At 41.5% G+C, this 14,896-nt stretch overlaps 1 long non-coding RNA gene across 1 annotated transcript in view; it reads right to left on the bottom strand.

Moving 5' to 3' along the window:
- Positions 1–6,274: 6,274 nt before the first annotated feature.
- The window catches only part of LOC135318871 (uncharacterized), a 31,743-nt gene continuing 23,121 nt past the window's right edge, over positions 6,275–14,896 (bottom strand). Inside the window, exons 4-6 of the long non-coding RNA XR_010377263.1 lie at positions 10,939–11,583; positions 7,681–7,753; positions 6,275–6,309 (exon numbers count right to left, since the gene is read on the bottom strand). This is a non-coding gene — a long non-coding RNA (uncharacterized LOC135318871). The remainder of the gene's footprint in view (positions 6,310–7,680; positions 7,754–10,938; positions 11,584–14,896) is intronic.

Genomic DNA, 14,896 nt, shown 5'->3' with positions numbered 1-14,896 from the left:
TGGCATAAGCCTATAACAAAGACAAGTAGCTCTGCAAAACTGTACTAAGGGCAAAAGAGACAGACAGGAAAGTGCCCATTGGGATTGGTTTCATTTCTAGGAATTTCGGCCCCCATGAAACAAATGGATCCATGTTCGGAGAGTGTGGGTGTTTCAGCAGAAAGCAACAGACGGATATGTAATCTGGGTGAATGGATATTACACAAACATGAGTTTCCTTGAGTGGGTATCTGTGTACTGTGAACTGTTAGAAAGTTTAAATAGGTGTGAATCCAAAAACTGATCATGGTCACTCTTCCCTCCGTTTGTACTGTGTATACACATATGAACAAAAGGAAAGAGGGAAGAGAAAAGGACCATGGGACCCTTCTGGATAGAATCATATTTCCCTTAGGAAACTCTCGTCTAATGCTGCATCACCCCCAACACTGACTTGATGCATCAACCACTGGGGATGACAGTTACCGGTTGGATTCCAGGTGGAATGTTGCTGTGTACCACGAGGCTTGTTGCGGCTGGTGGATCCAAGGTAACTGGGCAGAATTCTGCGGGTGGATCAGTTTGATGGTGGGTCTGCTGCCCTATGTGGAGATTGGCTTAGGTCTTTTGTTCGGGAAGCTGAGTAAGTTCGAGATACTGCTGCTGCCCAAAGACCTGAGTTCACGGGTCATTTTCCAGAATCTGAAAGGGCAGACAGTGGAAGATCTGCCTGTCATCAGCTTACTGGTTAGGCTCCGAGGTATTTTCAGACATGCCCAGTCCTGTTTACATCGACTTTATGGGAGACACGAAGAGAAGCTGGCAGAAAAACTGGCTGCATGGTTTGAGGAGATGTGCGAACACATTGATGAAAGTTGTTCATCTACAGTGGAGATTATCGGCATGGAGACATCTCTAGAGCATACCAGGCTTGAAAGACATTCATGAGACCTACTGAACCTCGGTGATACTGGAAGAAACATACGGAGAGTCAATGTGCCCTTGAGAAAGTTACTCGATTCTCTGCTCCAAGAACGGGTCCAAGATTCCTGACGTCTAAAAGAGAAGAGATGGCAGAGATGATAAAAGCGCTCATGTTATTGGAAGTGGTCGTGTGAATCCACACATCCCAAGGGGCATTTACGAATCATTCAGCCCGAAATGCACCAAGCCCAGGTAAGCCTATTCCCACGTTTGTGCCTAGCTATCAATCACATGCTCTTCCCTCCACTCCACTCAGGCATCCATTTCAAAGGATCAGAACCTGAGCTGCAATGAATCCAGTAGGAGGAGAGCAAGCCCCTTCTAGAATCAGGGTTCCACCTCCTTCACACTCGGTGAACAACAGTGAACTCCTTAAAGGTCAAATACTCTCGACTTAAATAGATAGGAATTGAATACTTAGCTCACACAAAGAAATGATGACCTTCCCTTAGATTAAGGAAATGCTGGGGTTATGTATTCTTTGGGCTGAAAGGAGTGTGGGAAGTGAGGGGAATCTTTGAATGAACTTGAATATGTTTTAGGCCTCAGTTTTTCAAGACATTACAGGAAAATATTAGAAGTCAGATAGTGAACTGAACTGTCAAATTCGCCAAACACATTAAAGACACAGGTTATGTGGACAGTCATTCACTTCCGTCAAGCCCCGGGTGCACTATATCTTGGAGGTGCAGACTTGGTTGTGTTAAATTCTTTTACCCAACATGATCGGATGATTAAGCCTTCTCAGCACTGATAGAAGAGCACCTGGTTCTCAATAGCCTAGCATAGCTGCAGCAGGTTTCTCATAGTTAAATGCCTCTAGGTGCTTTTGGAATCAAGCCTAAATGTATATATTCTGTTTAGATTTTCTTGTATATTCCTAGAGAGGAATGTTACCCCATGAAATGCCAACATTGCCTAGTATGTGTCATTGGGAGTAAAGGGCACCAGGTGCACAAGGGAAACCCAGAATGGGGTTTATTTCATGGTTCCAATAGGTATTTCATTCTTCCTTTTGTTGTTGGAGGCTTCAAGAGAAAAGAGTTGGCATGTCCCCTTCAAACTTTTGGACTGCTATTTTACATTGAGACTGTCTGTTTTTCCTTAGAGCTGACAAAATCTTACGGAAACTGTCAAGTCTGTCTTCTAGGTTGATTTGGTAAATTTCAAAAACTAAATTCACTTTCATATAAATCCCAAAACATGTAAATTGATACTGTTAACTTTCTTAAAGACTGCAACTGCCTTGTCAACATAAGTTCATAGCTGGAGTCTTCGGAAAATCCCTCCGACGATGGCTGTAAAAAATCGGAGCGAAACAAATATCCAATTTCTGTGAATTATTTGTGAAAAGTGTTGATTTGTCGATGCCCAGTAGGAAGAGAACCAGTGCAAACTGCTCTCACTACCTACCATACACAAAACATTGTAAAAACACACTCACCCAGCCCTTGGAAAGGACACTTTCCGAAGAGTGGTGTGTTACTTCCAAAGACAGGATGAGGCCTCAGAAAAACCAGAAGCAGGAAAAGGCAAAGTAGAGAATGGAAACCAGTGCAGGATCTGACCTCTGGTAATGGAGCATCAAAGGTGAAACTCTGTTTTCCTTGGAAGCACACTCTGAAGCGGGCAGCAGGCACAGAATTGAAGGTGATGCGCTGAGTGTAAGAAGAGTGCACAGCAGATGCTAGGCTGACAGAACTCAAAGAAATCAGCTCAAAATATCCCCACATTTGAATCTGAGACCAAGATCCGAGCTGCCAAATCTGAGCTAGCAGAGGCAGCGGAAAAAGAGGGATAGGGCTAGGTATGATGGCTCTCGTTCAACTCAGGGATCTAGAGTGCGTTGTGGGTTTTGGTGGGTACTTTCAATAGAGCAAAGAGAACTGTGACATCAGTGAGACAGCAACCGCACTGGCGCGTGAGGTTGAGTTTATCGATATTTTCTATGGCCACATCCACTGCATCTGCAGGACCAGGGTCCAATTTGACATTTTGCAAATAGAGCACGTGTGGGGCTCAATCAGAGGTATCATGCATCTGGACTGAGTGTTCCTGGGGGCGTTGGGTTTGAAATCTGTATTAAAAGATTTAGGATCTGCTACATTCATAACCTGGATTGGGATTACACTCTGGTTTGAGGCAGAGGATGCGGAACAGCTCTGTGGTTGCCTTCGTGAACCCATTACTCAAGAATGAGAGAACTAGGAAGAGTGGTCAAAGTCCACAGCATGAGAATATGAAGCATTACTTACAGCATTATCACCCAAATGCAGATGCTACATTTTGGACGGCACTGACAGGGTACTGCACCGAGGACACATAGGTCTGTCTGCGGGATCATCCCAGCAGGCCCTGAACTATGACATCCATACATATGCTTCCACTGGTGTTTCTGTAGACAGAGAAGCTCTGGGAAGAACTGGTAACATTGTGACATTCCCATGGCAGTAGGAAGAAAAAGCTCACTCTACGTTGGCTGTTTTGGAGACACTTCAAAATGACATACAGAAGAATGCAGAGCTGAAAACCTATAGAAGCTTCATTTCCACTTGAGGAAGTGCCCTGTGCCCTTTCAGAATTTTGAGATTAGTGTAATAAAAATGAGGTTCTACTAACTGAAACAGTATGGTGTGTTCATCACAACAAATGCAACACCATCAATTAGAGATATACAAGAAAACACACACAGGAACAGGGCATGGCCTCAATGTCTAGGGAAAATTGTCCTCACAGAAATATTATGGAATTGCGTACACCAAACAGTCTAAATTTTTCACTTAACCAAGCCTTATAAGTCTATATTAAATACCTGATTTTACTTGACCAAGATAGTAAAAGAAATATAGTAAAAGAAACAGGAAGTACCATTTCAGTTCCAAAGAGATTGAAGGCCAAAACAATAAGCTTTCAAGCAACTAGATGCAAATCTCTACCAGAGCAAGCATTGAAAACGGAGGTGAGAAAAACACTGTAGTACAACAGAGGCTCAGAATCACAAAAGGCAGAATACCAGAAAATGGGAAGGGAAATTCTAGAGAAGAACCAAATTATATAAGAAAACTCAATGGATGAGATAATAACTGGGCTAAAGTCAGTCCTAAGCAGACTAGATAATGCAGAGGGACTCGTGAATGACTGTGAAGACAGCGGAACAGAAATCCCTCGATCATATAAAGACATAGAAAAGCAAGTGCAAACCAATGCAAACATCACTGTTGAATCCTGGTGTAAGACAAAGCATGAAAGAATAGGATTCATAAGAGTCCCAAAAGGAAAATCAAGAGATAAAATAAAAAATTCTGAAAAGGTGTTTGTAGAAGAATCACAATGAAACATGCTGAAAGCCAAGAAAGGATCATCTATACGAATTCAGGAAGTACACAGCATCCAAAGGAGGTGAAATCCCAATACACCAACAAGCAGCTGTAGAATTCAAATAAACAAAGTTCATGTTCATCCCAGTGATCTAAAATGCACCTCGAGGAAAGCAACTTAGTCACAATAGAACCTCCAGTGGGGTTTCAGCTCATATCTCGGCAGAAATTTTGCTGGACAGGTAGGAGTGCCAGGACATAGGCCATATCTTCAATGAGAAAAAGCTGCAATCTACGGTAACCAATGCCAAATGACCGCCGTTTCTAAGAACGGCAGAGCTAGGGAGTTTCACTGACCAGCAAATCTTAAAAGAATTCAGCAGTTTGAAACTGATCCTAAAACACAAGTTGTGAATCCTTCCCTGAGTAGAAATGTAGCAAGATGAAATGGAAATAAGAAAACCACTTTTGGAAATGCAAGAAGAGCATGAGTTGCAAAGAAGAAACAAGAAGAAGGCAAGGAGGACATCAAAGTCCTAAAGATGGGAGAGGGTAGCAGGAAATCATAGTTGATTTTAAGCACTATCTTAAGTGAATCAGCTTATATTATTGTCTGTCTGAAGCAAAAGTATAGATGCATGGCCTAATGTGTTTGCAAAACAAACAAACAATCAAACAAACAAACACCAAAAGGTTACAGTTGGCTGACATATACCAAAGAACCATGATTATTCGATACAAAATACTCAAAGTGATGTCAAGGATCATTCAGCAAGCATCGACCCAGTATGGCGGCTAGCATGTACTCAACACACTTGTATTCAGAAAACAGATGCGTGCATTCATATTCATAAATATTGATTCATAAGTGCATATCGTGACACAAACCAAATGTCGGTTTTGAATATGATTGGTTCATAGAACGTGAAATATACACTTACAAGTCTTCCAACAGGATGAACGAATGTCATATTCTACCCTACGTAGAGAAGAAACGGCATAAGCCTATAGCAAAGACAAGTAGCTCTGCCAAACTGTACTAAGAGCAAAAGAGACAGACTACAAAGGGCACATTGGGATTGGTTTCACTTCGAGGAATTTCAGCCCCCATGAAACAAATGGATCCATGTTCTGAGAGTGTGGATGTTTCAGCAGAAAGCAACAGACGGATATGTATTCTGGGTGAATGGATATTACACAAACATGACTTTACTTTAGTGGGTCTCCGTGTACTGTGAACTGTTAGAAAGTATCAAGACGTGTGAAAACATAAACTAAAAATGGACACACTTCCCTCCGTTTGTACTGTGTATACAGTCTGGACCAAAGGAAACGGGAAGAAAAAAGGACGATTGGACGCCAGTGGATTGAATCACGTTTCCCTTAGGAACCTCTAGTATAATGCAGCCACTCCCCCAACACTGAAATAATGCAGCAAACATTGGGGATGGCAGTTACCGGATGGAATTCCAGAAGGAATGTTGCTGTGTACTGCGAGGCTTGTTGTGGCTGATGGAACCAAGGTTCCTGGGCAGAATTCTGTGGGTGGATCAGTGTGATGGAGGGTCTGCTGCCCTATGTGGAGATTGGCTTAGGTCTTTTGTTCGGGAAGCTGTGCAAGTTTGAGTTACTGCTGCTGCCCAAAGACCTGAGTTCACGGGTCAGTTTCCAGAATCTGAAAGGGCAGACAGTGGAAGATCTGCCTGTCATCAGCATACTACTGAGGCTCAGAGTTACTTCCAGACTTGCCCAGTCCTGTTGAAGTCGACTTTATGGGAGACACGAAGAGAACCTGGCAGAAAAGTTGGCTGGATGGATTGAGCTGAGATGCGAACATATTGATGAGAGTTGTTCTGCTACAATGGAGAATACCGGCATGAAGGCTTCTCTAGAGAATTCCAGGCTCGAAATTCTTTCATGAGACCTACTGAACCTCGGTGATACTGGTAGAAATATACGGATTGTCAATGTGCACTTGAGAAAGTTACTCAATTCCCTGCTTCAAGAACGGGTCCAAGATTCCTGACGTCTAAAAGAGAAGAGATGGCGGAGATGATAAAAGCGCTCATGTTCTTGGAAGAGGTCACGAGAATCCACAGGTCCCAAGGGGCATTTACAAACCATTCAGACCAAAATACACCAAGCCCAGGTTAGCCTTTTCCCAGGTTTGGGCATAGCTATCAGGCTCTTGCACTTCCCACCCCTCCACTCAGTCATCCATTTTAAAGAATCAGATCCTGAGCTGCAATGAAGCCAGTAGGAGAAGAGCAAGCCCCTCCTAGAATCAGAGTTCCTCCAACTTCACACTCTGTGAAGAATGGTGAATTCCTTAAAGGTCAAATACTCTCGACTAAAATAGATAGGAATTTAATACTCAGCTCACACAAAGAAATGATGACCTTCCCGTAGATTCAGCAAATGCTGTGGTTAAGTATTTTTCAGGTGAAGGGAGTGTGGTAGGTGAGGGGAATCTTTGACTGAACTTAAATATGTATTAGGCCTCAGTATTTCAAGACAGTATAGTCAAATATGATAAGTCAGATAGTGAACTGAACTGTAAAAGTCGTGAAAGACATTAAAGACACAGGTTATGTGGGGCGTCTTTCCCTTCAGACAAGCCCCGGGTGCACGATATCATGGGGGTGCACACTTGGTTGTGTGAAATTTATTTACCCAATATGATCGGATGATTAAGCGTTCTCATCAATGATAGAAGAACAATTGGTTCTCAAATGCCTAGCATAGCTGCAGCAGGGTTCTCATAGCTAAAATGCCTCTAGGTGCTTTGGAATCAAGCCTAAATGTATAATTTTGTTTGGTTTTTCTTGTATTTTCCCAAAGAGGAATGTTACCCCTTGAAATGCCAACATTGGCCAGTATGTGTCATTGTGAGTAAAGGGAACCACATGCACAAGGGAAACCCAGGTTCTCGGTTATTTCGTGGTTCCAATAGGTACTTAATGGTTCCGGTTGGTGTTGGAGGCTTCAACAGTAAAGAGTTGACATATCCCCTTCAAATTATTGGACAGTGATTTTACTTTATAACTGTCTATATTTTTCTTATAGTTGACATAATGTTACAAAATTGACAGGTCTGGCATCTAGGTGGATTTAGTAAGTTTCAAAATCTACCTTCATTTTCTTATAAATCCCAAAACATGTAAATCAATTCTATTAACCTTCTTAAAAACTGCAACTGAGTTATCAACACAATGTGAAAATTGGAGGCTACGGACAAACCCTCCCACCATGGCTGCATATTAAACAGAGCTAAACAAACATCACAATTCTGTGAATTATATCTGTAAAGTGTTGATTTATCGATGCCCAGTTGGCAGAGAACCAGTGCAACCTGCGCTCACTCCCACCCATGTACACAGCAATGTAAACATCCACTCACCCAGCCCTTGGCACAGGACACTTTCCGAAGTGTGGTCTGTTACTTCCAAAGACAGGATGAGGCCTCAGAAAACCTGGAAGCAGGAGAAGGCAAAGTAGAGAATGGAAATCTGTGCAGGATCTGACCTCTGCTGATGGAGCAGGAAAGGTGAAACTCTGTTTTACTTGGACGCACACTCTCAAGCGGACAGCACAGATGGGATTGTAGGTAATGCGCTGAGTGTTAGAAGAGTGCACAGCAGATGCTTGGCTGACATAACTCATAGAAGTCAGCACAAAATATCCCCACAATTGAATCTGAGACAAAGATCCGATCTGCCAAATTTGAGCCAGCAGAGGCAGCGGAAAATGAGGTATAGAGCTACAGATAATGGCACACGCTGAGTCTCAGGGATCTGGAGTGCATTGTGGGTTGTGGTGGGTTCTATCAAGAGAGCAAACCGACCTGTTACCCCATTAAGAAAGCAACCACATTGGCGTGTGAGGTTGAGTTTTTCGATATGTGCCATGGCCACATCCACTGCATTTTGCAGGCCCAGGATCAATTTGGCATTTTGCCAATAGAGCACGTGTGGGGCTCAATCAGAGATGTCGTGCATCTGGTCTGAGGGATTCAGTGGCCCTTGGGTTTGAAATCAGTATGAAAACCTTTAGGATCTGCTACAGTCATAACCTGGACAGGAATTATGGATTGGTTTGAGGAAGAGAATTCGGTACAGCTCTGTGGTTGCATTCGTGCACCCATGACCCAAGGATGAGGGATCAAGGAAGAGTAGTCAAAGTCCACAACGTGAGAAGTTGAAGCATTTCCTTCAGCATTATCTCCCAAATGCGGATGCTACATTTTGGATGGCACTGACATGGTACTGCACAGAGGACACAAAGATCGGTCTGCGGGATCATTCCAGCAGGCCCTGATTTATGGCATCCATACATATGTTTCCACTGGTGTTTCTGTACACAGAGGAGCTCTGGGAAGAACTGGTAACGTTGGGACATTCCCATGGCAATAGAAAGCACAAGCACACTCTCAGTTTGCTGTTTTGGAAAGACTCCAATATGACATACAGCAGAATGCCGTGCTGAAAACCTTTAAGCTTCATTTCCAGAACAGGAAGTGTACTCTGCACTTTCAGAATTGTGAGGTAAGTGCAATAAAACGAAGTTTTACTAATTGAAAAAATATGGTGTGTTCATCACAACAAAGGCAATACCAGCAATTAGAGATATACCAGACAACACACACAGGAACAGGACATGGCATCAATGCCTAGGGAAAATTGTCCTCACAGAAATATCATGGAACTTTGTACACCCAATGGTCTAAAATTTTCACTTAACAAAGCCCTATAAATCTATATTATATATCTGATATTACTTGACCAGTAGAGATAAAGAAGTATAGTAAAAGAAACAGGAAGTACCATTTTCAGTTCCAAAGAGTTTGAAGGCCCAAAAAATAAGCTTTCAAACATCTAGACTGCAAAACGCTACCAGAGCATGTATTGAAAACTGAGGTGAGGAAAACATGAAGTACAACAGTGTCTCAGAATCACAAAAGGCAGTTATCCAGGAAAGGGGAAGAGAAACTCTAAAAACGAGCCAAATAATATCAGAAAACTCAAGGATGAGATAATATCAGGGCTAAAGTCAGTCCAAAGCAGACTTGATAATGCAGACGGACTCGTGAAAGACTGTGAAGACAGGGGAACAGAAATCCCTCGATCAGAAGAAGACATAGAAAAAGAAGTGCAACCCAATGCAAACATTGCTGTTGAAGCCTGGGGTAAGACAAAGCATGAAAGAGTAAGATTCGTAAGAGTCCCAGATGGAAAAGCAAGATTAACAAAAAAAGTCTGAAAAGATATTTGTAGAAAAATCAGACTGTAACTTGCTGAAAGACAAGAAAGAATGAGGTATACGAAATCAGAAAGTACACATACCAAAGGAGTTGGAAACCCAATACACCTACATTCAGCAGTATTATTCAAATCAACAAAGTTCATGATCAACCGAGTGATTTTAAATGCATCTAGAGGAAAACAACTTAGTCACAACACTACCTCCAGAGGGGTTTAAGCTTATATTTCGAGAGGAATATTGCAGGATAGAAGGAGTGACAGGACATAGACCAAATCCTGAATAAGAAAAAGCTGCAATCTACGGTAGCCTATGCTACAAGACTGCCATTCCTATTAAAGGCAGAGCTAGATAATTTCACAGACCGGCAAAACTTAGAAGAATTCAGCAGTTAGGAACTTATCCTTAAAGGAAGATTGAGAATTCCACCCTGAATCGAAAAGTAGCAAGTAGAAATGTAAATAAGAAAACCATTATTGGAAATGCAAGAAGAGCAATGAGTTTCAAAGAATAAACAAAAAGGCAATGAGGAAATCAAAATCCTGAAGATGGAAGTGGGGAGCAGGAAATCATAGTTGATTTTCAGCACTATACTAAGTAAATCAGCTTACATAACTCTCTGAAGCAAACGGAGAGATTCATGGCGTAATGTGTTTGCAAAACAAACAACAAGCAAACAAACAATCAAACAAATAAACACAAAAAGTGTACGGTTGGCTGACATCCATCCAAAGGAAACATGATAATTCAAAATAAATTACTCAAAGTGATGTCACGGATGATTCAGCCTGCATTGACCCAGTATCGAGGCTTGCATGTAATCAACACACATGTATTCAGAACACAGACGTGTGCATTAATATTCATAAATATTGATTCAAAAGAGCATATCGTGACCTAACCCAAATGCCGATTTTGAATAAGATGGAGTCATATTCCGTGATATAGGTTTACAAGTCTTCCAACAGGATCAATGAATGGCATATTCAACCCTACGTAGAGAATAAATGGCATACACCTATAACAAAGACAAGTAGCTCTGCAAAACTGTACTAAGAGCAAAAGAGACAGACAGGAAAGTGCACATTGGGATTGGTTTCACTTCTAGGAATTTCAGCCCCCATGAAACAAATGGATCCATGTTCTGAGAGAGTGTGTATTTCAGCAGAAAAGCAACAGACGGATATGCATTGTGGGTGAATGGATATTACACAAACAAAAGATTCTTATAGTGGGTCTTTGTGTAATGTTAACAGTTAGAAAGTTTAAAGACGTGTGAAACCATAAACTTAACATGGACAGAATTCCCTCCGTTTGTACTGTGTATACAGATCTGTACAAAAGGATAGAGGGAAGAAAAAACTGATCATGGGATGCTAATGGAGAGAATCACATTTACCTTTGGAACCTCTCGTCTGATGCAGCCCCTCCCCCAACACTGACAAGATGCAGCAACCATTGGGGATGGCAGTTACCGGTTGGATTCCAGGTGGAATCTTGGTGTGTTCTGCCAGGATTGTTGTGGCTGGTGGATCCAAGGTAACTGGGCAGAATTCTGTGGGTGGATCAGTGTCATGGAGGCGGTACCGCCCTCTATGGAGCTTGGCTTAAGTCTCTTTTTCTGGAATCTGTGTAAGTTCGAGATACTCGTGCTGCGCAATGGCCTGAGTTCACGGGTCAGTTTCCAGAATCTGAAAGGGCAGATAGTGGAAGATCTGCCTGTCATCAGCTTACAGGTGAGGCTCCGAGGTACTTTCAGACTTGCCCTGTCCTTTAGAATTTGACTTTATAGGAGACATGAAGGAAGTTGGCAGAAAAGCTGGCTGCACAAATTGAGGTGAGATGCGAACACATTGATGAGAGTTGTTCTGCTACAATGGAGAATACTGGCATGGAGACTTCTGTTGAGAATACCAGGCTCAAAAGACATTCATGAGACATATTGAACCTCGCTGATACTGGCAGAAACATATGGAGTGTCAACGTACACTTTAGGAAGGTACTCAATTCTCTGCTCCAAGAACGGGTCCAAGATTACTGACGTCTAAAAGAGAAGAGATGGCAGAGATGATAAAAGCGCTCATGTTCTTGGAAGAGGTCGTGAGAATCCACACGTCCCAAGGGGCATTTATAAACCACTCAGACGACCAAGCATGAAGCACAGGTAAGCCTTTTCCCAGGGTTGGCCCTTGGTACCAAGCACTTGCTCTTCCCTCCCCTCCCCTCATGTATCCATATCAAAGAATCAGCACTTGAGTTGCAATGAAGCCAGTAGGAGCTGAGCAAGCCCCTCCTTGTATCAGAGTTCCTCCTCCTTCACATTCTGTGCACAACAGTGAACTCCTCCATTGTCAACTACTCTCGACTAAAACAGATTGGTATTGAATTCTTCGCTCACACCTTGATATGATGATCTTCCCCTAGATTCAGCAAATGCTGGGCTTATGTCTACTTTGGTGTGAAGGGAGTTTTGTAAGTGAGTGAATTTTTTGCCTGAATTTGGATATTTATTTATCCTCATTTTTTCAAAACAGTATTTGTAGCTATTATAATTCAGTTATTGAAATGAAGTGTAATTGTTGGGATAGATATGTAGTGACACTTCTTTTGTGGACCGTCTTTTCCCTTTTGTCAAGTCCCAGGAGCAGGATATAATGTGATTGCTGTATTTTTTGGGTTAAATTGCTTTTCTCAACATAATTAGTCGATTAAACATTCTCATCTTTGATAGAAGAGCACATGATTCTCAATAGCCTAGCAAAGCTGCGGCAGTGTTCTCATATCTATAATATCTCTAAGTGCTATTGAAACCAAGCCTATGTAAAAATACATTGTTTGGGTTTCTTTGTGGTTTCCTAAATAATAATTTTTCCCCTTGAATCGCCAACATTGACCAGTATGTGTCATTATTAGGAAAGGGCACCACATGCACAATGGAAACCTAGGGTTGTGGTTGTTAATGGTTCTAAGAATTATTTCATTGTTTCTGTTAGTGCTGGAGGCACCAAGAAAAAACTGTTGACCTGCCTCCTTCATGACTTTTGGCTGCTAATTTATATTTTCTGTGCATTTTTCTTATTTGGATATTTCAAGCTGGTACCTAAATTTGGCAACTCTGTCTTATAGTTAGATATAGTATGTTTCTAAAACTGTATTTATTTTGATACATTTCCCATGTATGTAATTTAATTCTGTTTATTATTTGAAAGTCTGCAATGAGGTATGAACACATTGTCAGACCTGGAGTTTTCGGACACATCCTCCCACAACTGATATACAGAAAAATAGCTAAACAAGAATCAAGTGTCTGTGAGTTATGACTAAATTGTGTTAATTTATCCATGCCAAACTGGCAGAGAACCAGTGCAAACTTCGCTCACTCTCTCCCATGTATACAGCAAGATAAACATACACTCTCCCAGCCCTTGGCTCAGGAACCCTGCTGAAAAATGCCCAAACATCTCTTACTTCAAAAGTCAGAAAATTCTCACATAACCTGGAAAGAGTAGAAGGCAAATTAGAGAATGGAAATCAGTGCAGGACCTGACCTTTGGTGAGGGAGCAGTAAATGGGAAACTGTGTTTTACTGGAATGCACACTCTAAAGTGGACAGGTCATTTGAGATGGAAGACAATGTGCTGAGGGTTAAAAGAGTGCATAGTGGACGTTTGGTTGACATATCTGAAAGCAATAATCACAAAATTTCTCTGCAATTCATTCCCAGACCAATACTCCACCTGTTAATTTTGAGCTAGGAGTGCCTGTGGAATCTGTGTGTTAGGGCTGTGTCTGATGTCACAAATTTATTCCCAGGGGTTTGCAGATTGTTTTGGGCTGTGGTTGGTACTATCTAGAGAACAGATCTGCCTGGGTCCTCTCTTAATATTAAATCTGCTGGCATATGTGTTGTGGATTAGCTTAGTAACCCAGGGCCTTAGTCACAGTCTTTCCACATCCACGGTATAATTGCTCATTTTCTCCATAAAGGAGAAATGGGTCTCATTCAGAGCCATCTTCATCTAGTTTCTAGAATCCAGGGAAATTTATTGTTGAAATCAGATTCTATAGCCCAAGGATCTGCAACTTTCATAGGCAGGATTGAAATTTCTTATTGTCCAAAGCAGAGGTTTTTGAAATGCCCCATGCTTGCCTTTGAGTTCCAATGCCTTATTGCAAGAGTTCTTGGAGCAGAGATCTGCTGAACAATATGTGAATTTGAAGCCTTTCCATCAGACTTGACTACCACATGCTAATGCAACAATAGTTGTGGTGCTGACCCAGTACTACACTAAGGACCCAACTGTGGCACTGCACGCTTCAACAGGTTCTAATGTGTGACATCATTAGATTTGTTTCCACTTTTGTTTTTGTTTGCAGAGAACCTGAGGGAACCCATTATAAAATTTTGACTTTTCCGTGGCAATAGTAAGGACGAATGCACTTTCATGAGAGTGTATTGGAACCATTCCCTATCCACATATCCAGCCGGCAGCCCAGAAACCATTTGGAAGCCTGTATTCCAGCAAAAATTACTAGTCCCAGCACTGTCAGAGCTATGATAAGCATTTAACCAAAATGACACTCTGCTAACTTTACTAGAATAGGTTGTATTCACCACAACAAAAACCACACTAGCAATCATAGATATAACAGGCAACAGACACAGAAGGAATGCATGGCATCATTACATACCAAAAACAATCCTCACAGCATTAATACTAAATGTGCACAGAAATGATTTCACTTACAAAAGCTGTTCAAGTCTATAATAGATAACTGATAATCCTTAACCCATAGCAATAGAGAGATATAATAAAATTAAAAGAACCATTCCAAATTTTCAAAAGACAGGAGTCTCCTGAAAGAACATGCAATGTATTAGACCACCAAAATTTACTAGAACATGACTTGAAAAGGGAGGACATAAAAACACTGAAGGAAATCTTGAGTCTATGAATACAAATGCAGGCTAGTATAAATGGAAAGAGAAACACTTTAGATGAGCCAAATAGAATCAGAAAACTCAACGGTGAGAATAGCTAAGCTAAAGACAGTCCAAATCGGACTAGATAATGCAGAGGAACAAATAAGTGACTTCGAAAGCAGGATAACCACAATCACTCAGTCAGAACACGACATAGAAAAGCAAGTGAAAACCAATGCAAGCAATGCAACTGAAACCTGGGATAAGAGAAAACATACCAGTCTATGACTCATAGGGAACCCACATGGAAAAGAAGAAAGGCAAATGGTTTGAAAAGATATTTGAAGAAATCAGACTGAAATTTTCTTAAACCAAAGATAGAACCAACTATCTCAACACAGGAAGCACAGAGGGTCCAAGCATAATGAACCCC

The sequence above is a fragment of the Camelus dromedarius genome, chromosome 22 (assembly GCF_036321535.1).
Source record: "Camelus dromedarius isolate mCamDro1 chromosome 22, mCamDro1.pat, whole genome shotgun sequence".
Taxonomy (NCBI): Eukaryota; Metazoa; Chordata; class Mammalia; order Artiodactyla; family Camelidae; genus Camelus; species Camelus dromedarius.
Note: the sequence above shows the minus strand (reverse complement) of the source record. Positions and strands in the feature narration are given on the sequence as shown.